General features: G+C 42.4%; 1 protein-coding gene across 11 annotated transcripts in view; it reads right to left on the bottom strand.

The window, feature by feature from the left end:
- Positions 1 to 14,228, bottom strand: part of MBNL2 (muscleblind like splicing regulator 2) — a 180,392-nt gene extending 166,164 nt beyond the window's left edge. For 9 of the 11 annotated variants that reach the window (XM_054446394.2, XM_063651065.1, XM_054446386.2 and 6 more), the window contains exon 1: positions 13,971 to 14,209. The gene's annotated coding sequence lies outside the window, so the exon portion shown is untranslated. Of the gene's footprint in view, positions 1 to 13,970 lie in introns of all 11 variants that reach the window. The other 2 variants (XM_054446385.2, XM_054446391.2) reach the window with 1 other exon arrangement.
- Between the last annotated feature and the right edge of the window lie 405 nt (positions 14,229 to 14,633).

The raw sequence follows: 14,633 nt of genomic DNA, 5'->3' as shown, positions 1-14,633 counted from the left end.
TTTATTAAAGACAAAAAAAAAAAAAAAAAGACCACATATCCTGTATCCAGCCCACTGGATTTTCACAAAGTGAACACATCTGTATATCTCACACCCAGATGAAGAAATAAAATATTAGCAGAGCCCCAGGAGCACCCCGTCCAACCTTTCAGATACCACCCCCATCCCCAAGGGAAAGCATGCCCCTAGGACTACCTAGCTGGCTGTATTTTAAATTAACCCCTTCATTCTGGCCAGGACAGCCTGTGCTCTTCTAAGAGAAAACTTTTCTTGCAGCAACTGTCACTTCAAAGCAGGGGAAAAATAAACTGTGTGTGAGGGAGTAATTTTGTGTGTAGGAGAAAAGTGTTTCTAATTTTCAGTCCTGAAAATGTGAGGGGAAGAAGGAATATGTGGAAAAAAAAGAGGGAAATAAGTCAGTAAATGCAGTCCTTGCTATGCCTCCACCATTAGGAGCTGGAAGGCTTCCAGCGACATGCCATTTTGAGCAAGGAAGCAAACACAATCGCCCTTCTCCACCCTCCCCAGCCTCCGCCAGGGCAGGTCAGCTCCAACGCCCATCACCGTCAAATTTGCGGATAGGCTGACGGTTATTATTTAATGGCAACATGTTCACTAGAAGGCTGATAGTGTATTGAACATATGGTTTTGATTTTTTTTTTTTTTTTCTGTTTGTAACCAGGGAGCAAGATGGGGAGCGTCAGAAACCTAACTCCAGGATTCGCTGGGTTCTCCAAACTGTAACGGGAACCTCACTCCCAGGCCGATGCCCCTCTAGCGTCTGCAGCTCTGGGCCCCAGGGAGGGAGGAAGGAGCCACAGAGGGTTTGGACAACAGCACTGACTGATGCCAGAGCAGGACTCCATTCTGTTAATCTGACAAAGCGCACAGGCTGCGCCAGCATGTTTTTCTTCCACTTTCTACACTAATTTATCAAACTGAAAGGAAGAGATCAGAACATCAAATAAAAATCCACAGCCGCAGAGCAATTAATTCAAGACCTAACACGTACCTGGATAAGGGGACTCACAAGAATTCCGGTATCTACAAGGTTTTAAATGGCAGTGTTTTCTAACTTTGTATCTTGGGTTATTGGTCGTCAATGTTTCTAAAAATAATCACTCCTCTCAGTTACATTTTCTGATCAATTATTGAATGAGGTCTGTGTTATACAACATAAATTTCACCCTGAGGGGGGAAAACTCATGCTCTTGAGTGGTCAGCTAGAAAGCTGGCAATTTTTGTTAAAAAGGCAAATTTTTAGCCTGGCAAATCATGGTTGCTAGGTTTATAGGGCATTAATAAAACTAATACTAGTACAGAGGAAAAAAAAAAGGCAGAGTTTGTGATAGACTAGGGGCCTGGGGATCTCTACGTTAAATATCGACTCAAGTCTGAAAGCTTCAGATCAAGCTCTGGGCCTTCTCCACATGAAAATGTGGCCACCTCATAGAGAAATGGTTCAACACCCCTCCTCACCTTTCTTTTGTTTGCTCTGCGTGTCCCTAAGTAGGCCTGGGCGGAACTGAGGGAGAAAATCCTTCCTGGTTTCTCCTTCTCCGAGGAAGGAGGACAGGTTAGTGCAGCCTGCTGTTGACTGGAGCTGGGATTAATTAGTTCCTCCGGTGACCTTGGCACCTACTGATGGCAAAGTGTGTCTCTAAGCTGCTGAGAGCTGCAGAGAAACTCAGGAGGACTGAGCGCTACTGCTAAAATGATCGTTGAGCCAAAAAACATAGACGATGATGAAAGAAAACCAAAAACGTGTACCTTCTCTCTAAACACTGCCTGAGTGTGTTATTCAAATGGTTGATGTGAAGAAATACCTCAATCTATCTCTGCATGTATGTTTATTTAAATCTCGATCGATCAGTCTATTGTCCTTGTGGGTAATTTTGCAAGCCAGTGTCCCGTACATTGCCAGGGATTTCTGGAGGGGGCTGTTACCTGTGGTTGGGACTGAAAACAATTTTAAAGCATCCCATCATGCAGTTGTGGAAGATCATCTGTCCCGCCACACTTTACCTTCATCTATTCACTACCCCCCGCTCCCCCACTGTGCTCAGGCCTGAACCGAGCTGAGAGAAGTTAAAGAGCCCCACCTCTTTCTCTTATCGTACCTGGTTCAAGGTTCAATTTGAGTCTACCATGGGTCAACACTGCCAGAGAAGCTCAGTGTCTTGGGTTGCATAAATAAAGGTATTCTATCATGAATTAGGGAGGTGCCATACTGGTCCTGTCAGAGGAATTCTGACATCTTCAAATACGTGAAGGGGCTCACCTCCTAAAGAGACACTTGATTTGCTTAGGGTTACTCCAAAGGCCTGAATGAGGATGAAGCGTGCAGGTTACAGAGTCCCATTTCATTTCAGCATGAGGAAGAATTTTCTAACAAAATGTTATGGCTTGTATGCGCCATGGGGTCATGATTGTCCGGTCAATAAAGAAAGATACACAATAGTTGGAAATAGCTTGTCAGGGCTGGGGAAGAGGGTAGACAGGAATTGTGCTAGATAATCCCTCAGATGCCTTCCCACTTGGGATTTCCTTCTAATTTCTACCTAATATTTGTGTTTTTTTGTCAGTTGAGTGGATCACCAAGGAGTGGCGTGGTGGGGCTGTCAGAATCCTGTGTAATGTGAAAAAGTTCTTCCATTGACTCTAATGTGTCTTCCCACAGCAAACCACCATTCTGGTACTTGAGTACCCAGGAGAACAGAGAAGCAGCTAGAGTAGCACACATTGTGGGAAGTAAGTAGTTAAAAGGACCAAAGCTCTCTGCTGGTCCCAGCAGCCCCAGAGGCAGCCAGTCCCTTTGATCCTGCCTCTTAATTGCAGCCTACTTGCACCAGGGAACTTTAAAGAAAAAAAACAGGGAAACTCTAGAGATAGAGCTTGTTTTGTTTCCTGAGGGGATGGTCTTTGTGGTGGCTGCCAGGAAGCTGATACTTGAGGCTTCAAATGATTGGTTTCCTAAGGGGGAAAATAAATAGTCCCTTCCACCAGCTAAGAGTCAGGTGTGACTAGAACCCCAGAAATATGAGGTGTCTGTGTGTGCCATTTAGTAGGGGTGCCAGGTACAGACTTGGAAGAGAGAACAGGACATTAGAAAAGAGACCATGGGCTAGAGCAGGAGCAGGCAGAGCACTAGAAAAAGAGAGCCTGTTCAACACTTGGACACAGGAAGGGGAACATCACACAGCGGGGCCTGTTGTGGGTTGGGGGGAGGGGGGAGGGATAGCATTAGGAGATATACCTAATGTAAATGACGAGTTAATAGGTGCAGCACACCAACATGGCACATGTATACATATGTAACAAACCTGCACGTTGTGCACATGTACCCTAGAACTTAAAGTATAATAAAAAGATATATATATATACACATATATATATATAAAAGAAAAAGAGAGCCTGAAGCGAGAGCATCAAAGAAAACGGCACTGCACAGGAAGCAAAGTCAAAGAAAAAAGGGATCTCTAAGAATTCTCATAGAGAGCAACAAAGTCACAACAGCACAAACATTTCACTTTGGAATAGGTCTTACAGTTGAGATAACAAGCTTTTATCTATGGTATCTTTAAGGTGTCTAAATGTTGAGATCCATCAAGTTGTTTAAGTTCATTCAATGTACGTGCGCGCGCGCGCACACACACACACACACACAGCGTCAAGAATAAGAAAAAGGCCGACAAATAATCACAGCAAATAGTGGAGATGATGCCCTAGCTATCCTTGGCAATATACCAAGTCCCTTTGTGAGGAGGGACTTCTGGCTAAAACTGAACTCATGCCTGCACAGTATGCCAGTAATTGCTTGTTTATGTCTATTTAGCTATTTAGTGAGCTCCACTAACAGTACTTACAACTGTCAGGGAAGTTTTTCTAAAGCAAACCCTTTTTGCTGCAATCCCCAAGTAAGCACTGGTGGACAGGGCTGCATGTTTCCATCCTACCAACTTGAGTTTTGTCCCTTATTCTGTAACTTTGGCAAGTAACTTGGTCTCTCTAAGCTTCATTTTCTTCATGAAAAGGTTTAACTGAGTTGATATACATGAAGCTATCAGCAGAGGAGGACTTTCCATATAGTAAGTGCTCAATAAATTCAATAAATGTTAGTTCTGTTTCATTCCTAAAAGGTAATTGGTAAATTAAAAATGCATAAAAATACCGGCCATCTGTGTGTGGACTAAATGAGCATCTGGGTAGGGAAGACTTCCTCTAAATCAGTTTAGCTTGACTCCTGGTTCTAGGAAAGAGGGGGCCACATGTGGGACACACAGGAAAACGAGGCATCTGAAAGGAGGGAGGACAGACAGGGGCACGAGATGGAAGACCTATAACAAGGTATGAGACTCAACAATCAGGCCTGGGCATTTCACTTAAGCTACTTCATTAGACAGCTGTCTCTTCTCATAATGTCTTTGTTTCTATTACAAGACTTTAAAACTAGCATTTTTTAAATAAATGCGATGTTAATGGCATATAACCCTTCCTCTCTATCCTTCACATTCTTTGGAGAGAAGGAGGAGAGAATGGCATTACCTACGTCTTAGGGAATGAATGTGTCAGAGCTCCTGGACCTAATTCACCAAGGATGTGAGGACGCAAGTAGGCACATCAGACTTCTGGGCTCCAGTTCTGACCACCATCCAGAAGAAAAGGAATCTAAGGCTGGTTTATAATGCATATATTCCTTAGGATAAAAAAACAAACTCTGGAGCAGACAGATAAACACAACAGCCTTCCCTGGAGGCAGTAACCAAATCTCTTGGGGAACTTGTGAAAGTCTGTGTCCACTGAGAAGACAGACGTCTCGGGAATGGGGAGATATCCAGAGACAGGCTGTGTGTAGCCACAGAACTGCTTGCAGCTGCTGAAGTCCCTGCCTTCATGCCTTCAGCCCCAGCCACATTGGTTCAAGGCTGGTGGGATATATCAGTTCAACCTCAGCTTCACTCTGAGGCTGAACAGCCTGGAAAGACCTACTGTGTGGAGGAGGTAGGTCCCAGTCTCCAGACTGCCAGAAGATCCTCCAAGGAGCCATCCCAGACCCAGTGATCTGCTGCCAGTCACATTGTGGCAGTGACACTTACAAAGCAGCCATTGTATTCTGGAGCCTCCTGGATGAACATCAGCTTTATCACCTGAAGCCGATTACAAATGTAGACTCTTGACCTCAGCCCAGCCCTACTGAATCAGAGTCTACAGTTTAAATTAGATCCCCAGGTGATTCGCAGGCACATGAGAGTTTGAGAAGTGCTGTCTGGTTACTTACGGTAGGTGTCTGGTGTGAGGGCATCAATCTATTTGCATACTTCAAGTACTTTCTCATCATGAAAGGCTATTTTCTTCAGAGAAGTCCTTATGGCTGGGTTCAAATGAGAACTGCTAGAATCAGAAATAAATGAATCCCCACGGTCTTTGAGAACAGGATGACCAGTGTCAAGTGATATCTCCAATCACTCTGCAATTACTGTTCTAACCAGTAACATCCCCAAAATATATACATTTTGAGAGATGGATGCCGAAGTATTGATAATTATTGGTTTGAAATACTCTCTTTGCTTATTAGTGAAGATTGACTTTTAAAAAGTCAACTGTATATACGAGAGATAAAGCTACGAAGGTTCCCTTAACTATCTAATATGCTGTGGCTCTAAACAAGACTGTGAACCAATATTTGCCTCCAAAAGGACCACAGCCAGAAACCCTTCCCGGAGAGGAAAAGCTATGTGCAGGAGAGTAGTTCAACCCAGGAGACTACACTGTTTTCTCATGGAATCCTGGAGACTAGGCTATGGTGCTTAATAGTACTGGTCGTTCATTTTTTTAAAAACAATTTTGCTCCTTTGTGGGTATTTATTTTTCTGATTCTTTGCTAGCTCTTATTCTCTTTTGGGCCCTTGCCACGTTCCCCAAGATTTGTCCTTGGTCATTGCCTATCTCTGATCATGCTGCCTTCTTTCAAGAGGTGTGAGCACCAATGGCTTCAACTATGGCTTCAACACAGGTGTGTCTCCAGCTTGTATTTGTAGCCTGTTGTCCAGGCTGTTCTTCATTCCCACATTGTCAAATGTTTATGAGACATCTCCACTTGGATGTTCCATCATTAGCTAAAAACACCATTCTCAAGTCTAAAAACTCATCATCGCCCACCTCCTTCAACCCTATTCCCATTTATTGGTCCCTTTTTCAGACCACTCCCATTTCTGTCAGGGTACCATTGATATCACTCCTCCTAGAATTTCTGCAATGGTGTGATCTCAGCTCACTGCAACCTCTGCCTCCTGGGTTCAAGGGATTACCTTGACTCAGCCTCCCGAGTAGCTGGGATCACAGGCATGCGCCACCACATCCGGCTAATTTTTCTATTTTTAGTACAGATGGGGTTTCACCATGTTGGTCAGGCTGGTCTTGAACTCCCGACCTCAGGTGATCCACCCGCCTTGGCCTACCAAAGTGCTGGGATTACAGGCGTGAGCCACTGTGCCCGGCCCAGTTTGGCTCTTCTAAGCTCTCACTGCCTTCTACTATTTTTCCTTCAAGATGCCTTTTGGATTTGCCCTTTCTCCTTCATTTTTCTTGCTAATGCAACCCCTTTCCACTTTGTGCCTGGAATATTGCGAAAGTTTTCTGGCCGGTGACATCACTAGTTACAAATGTTCTGACTTCTAACCCTATCTTACAAGTCCCAATTGAATCTTTATAAAGCATTAGATGTGATGTTATAGGTAATGAAATTAAACTCTTCCACAGGGCCCTTCAGCTCATTCATATCCTGACTCCACCCCCTCCATCTAACTTTATTCCCCACTGCAGCCTAACACTTCATCCCCATCTCCAAGGTCAAGGTTCCTTCCTGGCTGTTACACCACATCATGCTATTCCCCCTTCCTGAGATTTTGACCACCGGCCTCTCCAAACATTTTTGATCATACATTCTTATCAGAATGTTTTTTTAGATCAGAAACAACCATTAAGGATGGTTACTTTATAAATATTATTCTTGCATAACCCTGCTAATATGTTATATACATTATCAAACATCCATGAAAACTGACATTTTTAAAGGATGAGCTAAATAATATATAAGATGGAAGTTCACCTATTTCCTTGCCAAGTGAATAATCTTGCCCCTGGCCTGGGGTGTGGACACACCACATTAGAGACCTGGATCCAGACCAAATACATCCATTCAGACCCAGAGGAGGCAGCTCTTCCTGCGGGAAGCCTTATCTCTTACTCCCACCCAAACTGAGCTCCACTTTCCTGAACTCTCAGAACACTGAAAATTATATGTAGTAAATCATTTAGACAATATATATTCCATCAATACTTTAAGTTTGATTAATTGAAGCTTGCATCTAGGATGCCAGAAATTTATACATTTTTAGAATAATTCAATATCTTAATTAAAAATATTACTGTCTTCTCAAAATTGCTTGGGTTGGGCTCTACTCAATTACGCAACATCCATTAAAAGAAAACTCCAAGTCAGACTGAAGTTTAATTTCATTTATCTCGTTAAATATCACGTGTGGATTCCCAGAGGTTTGAGGACTACTATTTCTACTTTTGTGGCCAATGAGACTTTTAGCACATTGCTTAACCTTACTCAATTTGAGTTTTCATTGAATCTGTAAAACGGAGGGCAAAATGTGACCATTAAAAGAGATAATAGGCCAGGAACAGTGGCTCACACCTGTAATCCCAGCACTTTGGGAGGCTGAGGCAGGTGGATTACCTGAGGTCAGGAGTTCAAGAACACCCTGGCCAATATGGTGAAACCCTGTCTCTACTAAAAATATAAAAATTAGCCAGGTGTGGTGACACACACCTGTAATCCCAGCTACTTGGGAGGCTGAGGCAGGAGAATCGCTTGAACCCAGGAGGCAGAGGTTGGCAGTGAGCTGAGATCGTGCCACTGCACTCCAGCTTGGGCAACAGAGTGCAACTCTGTCTCAAAAAAAAAAAAATAATAATAATAATAATAAATATAAAAACTGAAATGATATACACATGTAAGATATATACATGTTACTATCAGTAGTACACTCAGTATTTGCATATTATAATGTAAACTATATAAAGTACATCTGAGAGTTTTAAAATAACTAATCTCCTACCTCTACCTTGAGCTTTTTTTTCTGCAAATGAATTATTTTTATGTTCTCAATTTCATTCGTTCAGCTGAAAAACATAATGTCACCTACCTATACAGCTTGGGGGTCTTATGGGCCTGAGTTTAAATACTTGCCCAGCCAAGTATTATCTGTGGGATCATGGCTGTCAGAGCTTTTCAGAGCTTCTCTTCTACTGGCCAGCTGGGGATAGTATTAACTTTGTGGGGCTCTCCTGCTCTTCTTAGGTTCAAATTACTTGAAATATGTATGTAAAACAGCCAGTTTCTAACACATGCCCTTGAAATATTCATTTCCCCCCTACTCCCTGTAACATGCTTAGGAGAACTCAATGAGATGCTCTCATGGGAAAATTGAATGCTTCGAATTTTGGTCTCCTTGTAGACTTTGGTTTTTCCCAGACCTGCAGACCATTCATAATTACGCATGGATTTTCTGTTCTAGAAGCACCTCACTGCTGTGTGACCATTTGGGGTGCAGAGCCAGCACAGGCTTTGTGCTTGAATACCTAGCAGTCAGAGCTGAAAAAGCAAAGCGAATCAACCTGTCTTCTTGCTCTTCCTTGGCATCTAGGCTACCAATGGTCCCAAAGTCTAGTCTAAATGCACACGCTGTCCGTGAAGGCATTTGGGGACAAGCATGTGCACCCCCAGGGACAGTTCTAAGTTTTTCCTGTCCTTCAAAATTCAAGTCAATTAGCTGCTGGAAAAAAAATCAATAAATCCAAGTTTTAAAAATCCAGTTTATAAGGCATCTCCTCCAGCAGCTTTACCCAGCACACCCTTGCCAGAGTGCCCTAAGTTCAGACTCCCACTTTTTAACTCTCTATTTGAACTGCTAATTAAGATAATGCCTGTGAACGCCCTTTGTAAAGTGTAAGAAACTACACATATGTTAATTCTCCTTCTGAAGACATTTGAGTGCTTAACCATCCTTATCTCATTTGTAAATATCTTGTTTCCTTGCTATTGTGGATTGCAAACGGCCGCAGCATTTTCAGTGTTCTTGACTCCTCCCTTTTTCCTCTGAGGTCATGTACCACCCTGGAGCTCTTCTACAGCAACCAGCTTGCAGTCAATGCCCATAAACCTTGGACCTGTCCATCTGTCTGCCAAGATCCATGCCTGAAAAGAGTTCTATAAACATGGCTACATCCTCAGCCTCCTCTCTCAGCTCTCCCCCAGGCTGCGTCCCTGAACCTCGCAGCTTGTCTGTGCCCAGAGAATACACACTAACTGTGATGTTAGGGTAAAACCAACAAATAAACCCAAAACTTAGTGTTTCAAAAGGAAATAGGTTTTTTGTTTGTTTGTTTTGTACTCTGCTTTTAAGAAAAAAGGGGGAAAGTGAAATTCTGCAGAGTCAGGAAACAGGTTTCCTTGCTAGAGATGGAGACAGTGAGATAAAGGCATGGGGGCTTCCCCCACACGCTGCAGCTCGGAAGTGTGGGACAGGAGTCTAAGACTTCCTGTTGTTGGCTGGTATTTACAGCTTTTTAGATGATATGTCCATTTTCCCCAGGCACTTTGGGCCAAAACTCAGTGTGCTGAGACTCAGAAATTGCTCTCAGTAGCTTCATATTTTGAATTTTTTTTGCAACATTCTTATCTATCTATTGCTCATCTGACATCTTTATATGTTATTTAAACAGTACTTATCTGGAGAAATATAACAGAGGTCAAGAAAGTACATACATACAGATATCTAAAACTCAAAACTCTATCTCTTGTTCTCCCCCAATCACTAAAACTGCCCCAAGCCTAAAATTAATCTGATGGTTAACGATGCTAAATTAATATTAGCCAATAAAGTTATTCAAGTCTTTGAAACTTACAATTTTACATCATTTATTTTTGTACACATACACAAAGGCAGATATTAGGTTACTGAGTTGGGTTTCTCACCGAATAGCAAAAGCCAGAGAAGCCCAGAGGTGTTTAATAAACACTTGTTGACTGATTGATGGAATATACTACCTAGGATAATTCAGACAATGCATTCTTTGTCAAAACACTAAGGTAAATTATTGAGTCTACTTTTATTACCAAGCATTTCTGCTGTACTGAGGAGGGCAGGCCAGCCCAAAACTTGTCCATCAGCCTCAGAGCTCAGGTTTACAAAAGAAACCCTTAGGCCTTACCTTTCACACCTGTTTTTACTCTCAGCAGAGGAGGCCGGGACTGGTCTCCATAAACAACTGTGTAGTTGGAGCCGTGCAGTTGGAGGCCCAGGCCTGATGCAGACCCAGCCACGCAGCACCTTTGGCTCTTTACTACGAATATGATCACGGCTGCAACAAATAGTTTGTGCACATTTTTAAAAAGAAAAAAAAACTGAGCAGAGTATAAAACTGGAGGAAAAAAAATAGTATGTTAACTAATTTACAAAGCCCAGTTAAGTCTTCCTGCCTCATTCTTCTGAGGGAAACCAAAGCATTAAAATATCAAGCTTTTTGCTCTCCCCAGCAGTGGACATCCATGCTCATCCAGTTGAGTCGACCCTTCCAGAAAGGATGCCTGGGCCCATGACACCTTTACTTCTCTTTCCAGCTATTTCCTGCCTTTCTTTGCTAGGCCTTTAGCTTGGGTCTTGAGCAGATTTTGTGAACAGGGCGAACTGTCCTCTCCTGTTCTGCCATGCCCCAGGGTTCTGTGCTCGCCTGGCCTGACTCTTGACCTGCAGATCTCTCTGGGCTTTCTTGCTTGTTCATTTTTATGCCCACACCTCCCTACCTTTTTATAACCCCCCCTTATCTCCACTGCCCACCTGTCCCCTAGAGTTGTCAGGTTTCTCTGCTTGGCACAACCCAGGCAGCTCTGACACGTAGCTGTACCTGAAGATGGTAAAGGCCCCCAGAACTATGTTTTCAACAACCAACATGTCTTGTAGTTATCCACCTTTTCCCGAATCAGAATCCTTCACCCCTTGCAATGTTGCCAACCTATTTCTATGTTGATAATCTGTTTTGTCATTTTGGAAATGTAAACAAATCAGTATACCTTCCTTTTCATCTTTTTCTTGTTATTGGTAGAAAAGTACAGGAAAAAAGGAAGAGAAAATGCATGTGAGATTGAACATACTTATTCTACTATAAGGAATTCTCTTAAGCTCAGCATCTAAATCCTCTTTTCCCAATTCTTGCTTGGAATCTTGAGTACCTGATCTTGAATTTCTATGGCGCTCCCTGAGCGTGGGACTGGCTGGTAGCCATGTGATATTGATTTGTTTTCACCATAGCAACAGCAAATTGAAACAACTAGCAGAGAGAAGGCAGGCTGTTAACCAGTAAAGCTACCTAACCAGTATATTTCACAAGCATATTTTTCTCCTTCCCTCTTGTTTTTCCTCTTATTTACTCCACTTTCACAAATTTAACACAAAAGTCAAAGGAAAAACAGCATTAAATGTTTTGGGCACTACAAGGCCTATGGCCAGAATAGTGTGCTTTGCAGAGCTTCTAGTATATTGGGCTAGATCGATGGGAAAAATGCAAACAACAACGCTTTGATTTCCTTGGAAATCTCATTTGTTGAACTAAGAATAAATATCCCTAAAAAATTTACATGAGCACAAAGTAGAGTGAAGGGTTTTGTGTATATGATTATGTATCTTAATACTGTAAGGCGTTTGCCAACTGTTTCTTAATACTGAGGTTTCATCCCTTTGTACTTTAAATAGCTCAATGTGCCAAGAGACAACAACTTTTTTTTTTTTTTTTTTTTTTTTTGGTAAAAGGTCAAGGTCTCAAAATGCTAAATGATGAGGGAAAGTGTAGCAAGTATGACTCAATTCTATTAAAAGATAGAAAAATTAAGTTAGGCATTTGCTCAAAACTATGTGAGTAGTCGGAGAGGAGACACAAACTAGCTTTGGGAACTCCCGAGAACTCCAATGTGCTCCAGTCAAAATCTTTTTTAAAAGGTTCCTTTGTAAACATTACCCTTCCCCCTGATCTCTGTGACCAAGGTTGCCACCTGTGACATGGATTCGCAGCCTGCAGTATTGTACTCCCCCTGCTTGGGGCCATCTGTGCTAGGACATGATGATTTTTCTATGAAAGCAGCTGTTCTCACCATCACAACCAGCCTTGAACTTGGTGGCACAACCTGGATCCTAAATAGTGGCTCTGGAGCAACTGGGAATAGGGCCCCGGGGACCATCCACCCAGGTGGCAGCGCTGGGCTGCACCAGGGGGGAGTCAGGCCAGAAAAAAAGCTTTGCCCTGCTCCCTGCTGCTTTTTGCCAGCCCAGCCAGAAGCCCTGCAGAAAACCTGTGCTGACCCGCCCGACATGAGGCAGGTACAAGAAGATGCCCTATTTATGAGGGGACAGGTTTATGGTTTACAAAAGACAGGGGAAAATATAAAGACATAACTTAAGTCCTGCCAGTGGGGAGCTAGAATGTTCCTGGCCAGGACATAAAGAAATATTCCTCTCCACAAGCTCGAATAAAGGAACACACAGCAGAAATAGTTGGGGGATGACGTCAGAAGTTCTGGGCTAGTGTCCTGCACTTCTCCTTGAAAGTAAAAACAGTGGGTCTAGAAGAATCTACGTGGCATTGCCCTTATTTAAATGAGTAGTTCTACTGCTCCTTGCAAAACAAGTAGGATAGCTGAAGAAACTTCCTCTTATTTAAAGATTATAAGAATGTTCCCCCTGCCTTTTTAAAAAATCTTATTGTCCCCAAAACGCACACATTACCCAATTAACAAATAGCTTTCCACTTAACCTTTGTCTTTTAAAGGGACAGTAATGTTTCTTGTAGAACACTCAAGGTGGTGGTGGTTAGGCAAGTCAGATTTTTTTCTTCGCTTCAGTGCTTGCTAACTATTCTAAAAATGTTACACATTTATTGTAAACACATGCTTCCGAGGCCTAACAAAAAAGCACAGTTTCCTCATGCCTGGCAGAAATTTAAAACGGAAAAGGGCAGAAAGAATTCTTTAGCAAATATATCCTTTCCTTCTCCTGGGCCAAGTGTGTTAAAAATAAATCTTCTCCATCATTTCTCACTGCTGCTTCTCAGCGAGAAAGTTGATATGGTTCGGCATAGTGAAAACACAGCTTTAAAAGCTAGCCTGCCCTCATTAAATTATTCTGCTGGCTGTGTGTTCTCATTAAAAATGCATAAAGATCAGATAATTGCAGTAAGCATTATTAACCCAGCTTTACTTTTGAATATAATGGTTCCACTTTTAAGCTGGAAACAAAGGCTCAGACATGCCAGGAAAAGAAATGTAAACATTGAACTACAGTATCGAAAACTTGCCAGAAAGCTACCTCTTGCTAGGTTGTTTAAAATGTGCTTTTGAAACTCAATTAAAGCTGTAGCATTGTAGAGCTAGGTAGGTCCCTAATTTTTAATAAATAGACACATACGTTTGGCCAAACATTCAACCGATGATTATTTACCATGAATTTTTTTTTGAATCCTTAATTGCAAGTCTGTTTTCAAATAATAGGATCCATGTAAACTTTATCTATTTGGGAACTAGCTATGGCAATATGACAATTTTTTATAGCAAGAAAATAAGATTGCTCCAAAGAATTCAAATGGTTTTAAAAAAATAATATAATAAATGAATCGGTTCTTTGCATAAAAACTCGATTTCGTGCCTCACCCCAAACAGGCGGCATAGATTCAAGCTTTGCCATTTCTTTTTCTCAAATCAAAATGTTACGTAAAACTCCAGGGTCCCCCGCAAGTATTACAATTGAATTAGTGGAATCCAGTTTCCCTGGCTCCCGTAAGCAGCACACATGGAATGCAGCATACTGCAGCAAACTCTTTGAACATTCAAAAAAGGGGGGCGATTCTCCTACCTTGTTTAGCTCTGCCTGTCCTTCCCATTTACAGTAACCCCGGGAACATCTGGCAGAACCAAGTGGACGAGGCTTCTCCACCGCATCATGAGGAAGAAACTTCCATGTAAACAGTTCTCATTCCCTGTTTATTGTACTCTGAAAGCCGTCTGCCGTATCTGGAAAATTTTACCTTCAGATGATGAAGCAAAGACAGTCTAAACTCTGTTGCTGTAAGCTGCAGCCCTTCCTTCCGACAAATCCCTCCCAGCCGGGGCCAGCCAATCCCCAGCCAGCTCGTCAGCCCTACTCGTCTGAAACTGGCCCTAATAGGATGACTGACACAGTAACACAGCACTTGCAGTGTGTAAAAACAGTGCATCCATACTGATGAAAGAGGAATTTCCCTCTCAGAAGAAAGCAATCATAGCACCAAGACAAAGTGGCACATAATTGGCAGAGCAGAGAGAGGGGTAGCTCAAGAAAACACCCTTGAAGACAGCCAGCTCGAAGCCAGGAGCTGCACCGTGAACACTTGGGGAAAATGTGAAACTCCGCAGATTCCAAAGAAATCCAGGTTGTACATGAAACTGAAGTCCTTGGACTATCTGACAAAGCTATGTATATGTTTTTTAAAGGAAAAATAATTCAACGTCTGCCATGGCAGTTAATATCTTACAAAAC

Source organism: Pongo pygmaeus, chromosome 14 (assembly GCF_028885625.2).
Source record: "Pongo pygmaeus isolate AG05252 chromosome 14, NHGRI_mPonPyg2-v2.0_pri, whole genome shotgun sequence".
NCBI classification, from domain to species: Eukaryota; Metazoa; Chordata; class Mammalia; order Primates; family Hominidae; genus Pongo; species Pongo pygmaeus.
Note: the sequence above shows the minus strand (reverse complement) of the source record. Positions and strands in the feature narration are given on the sequence as shown.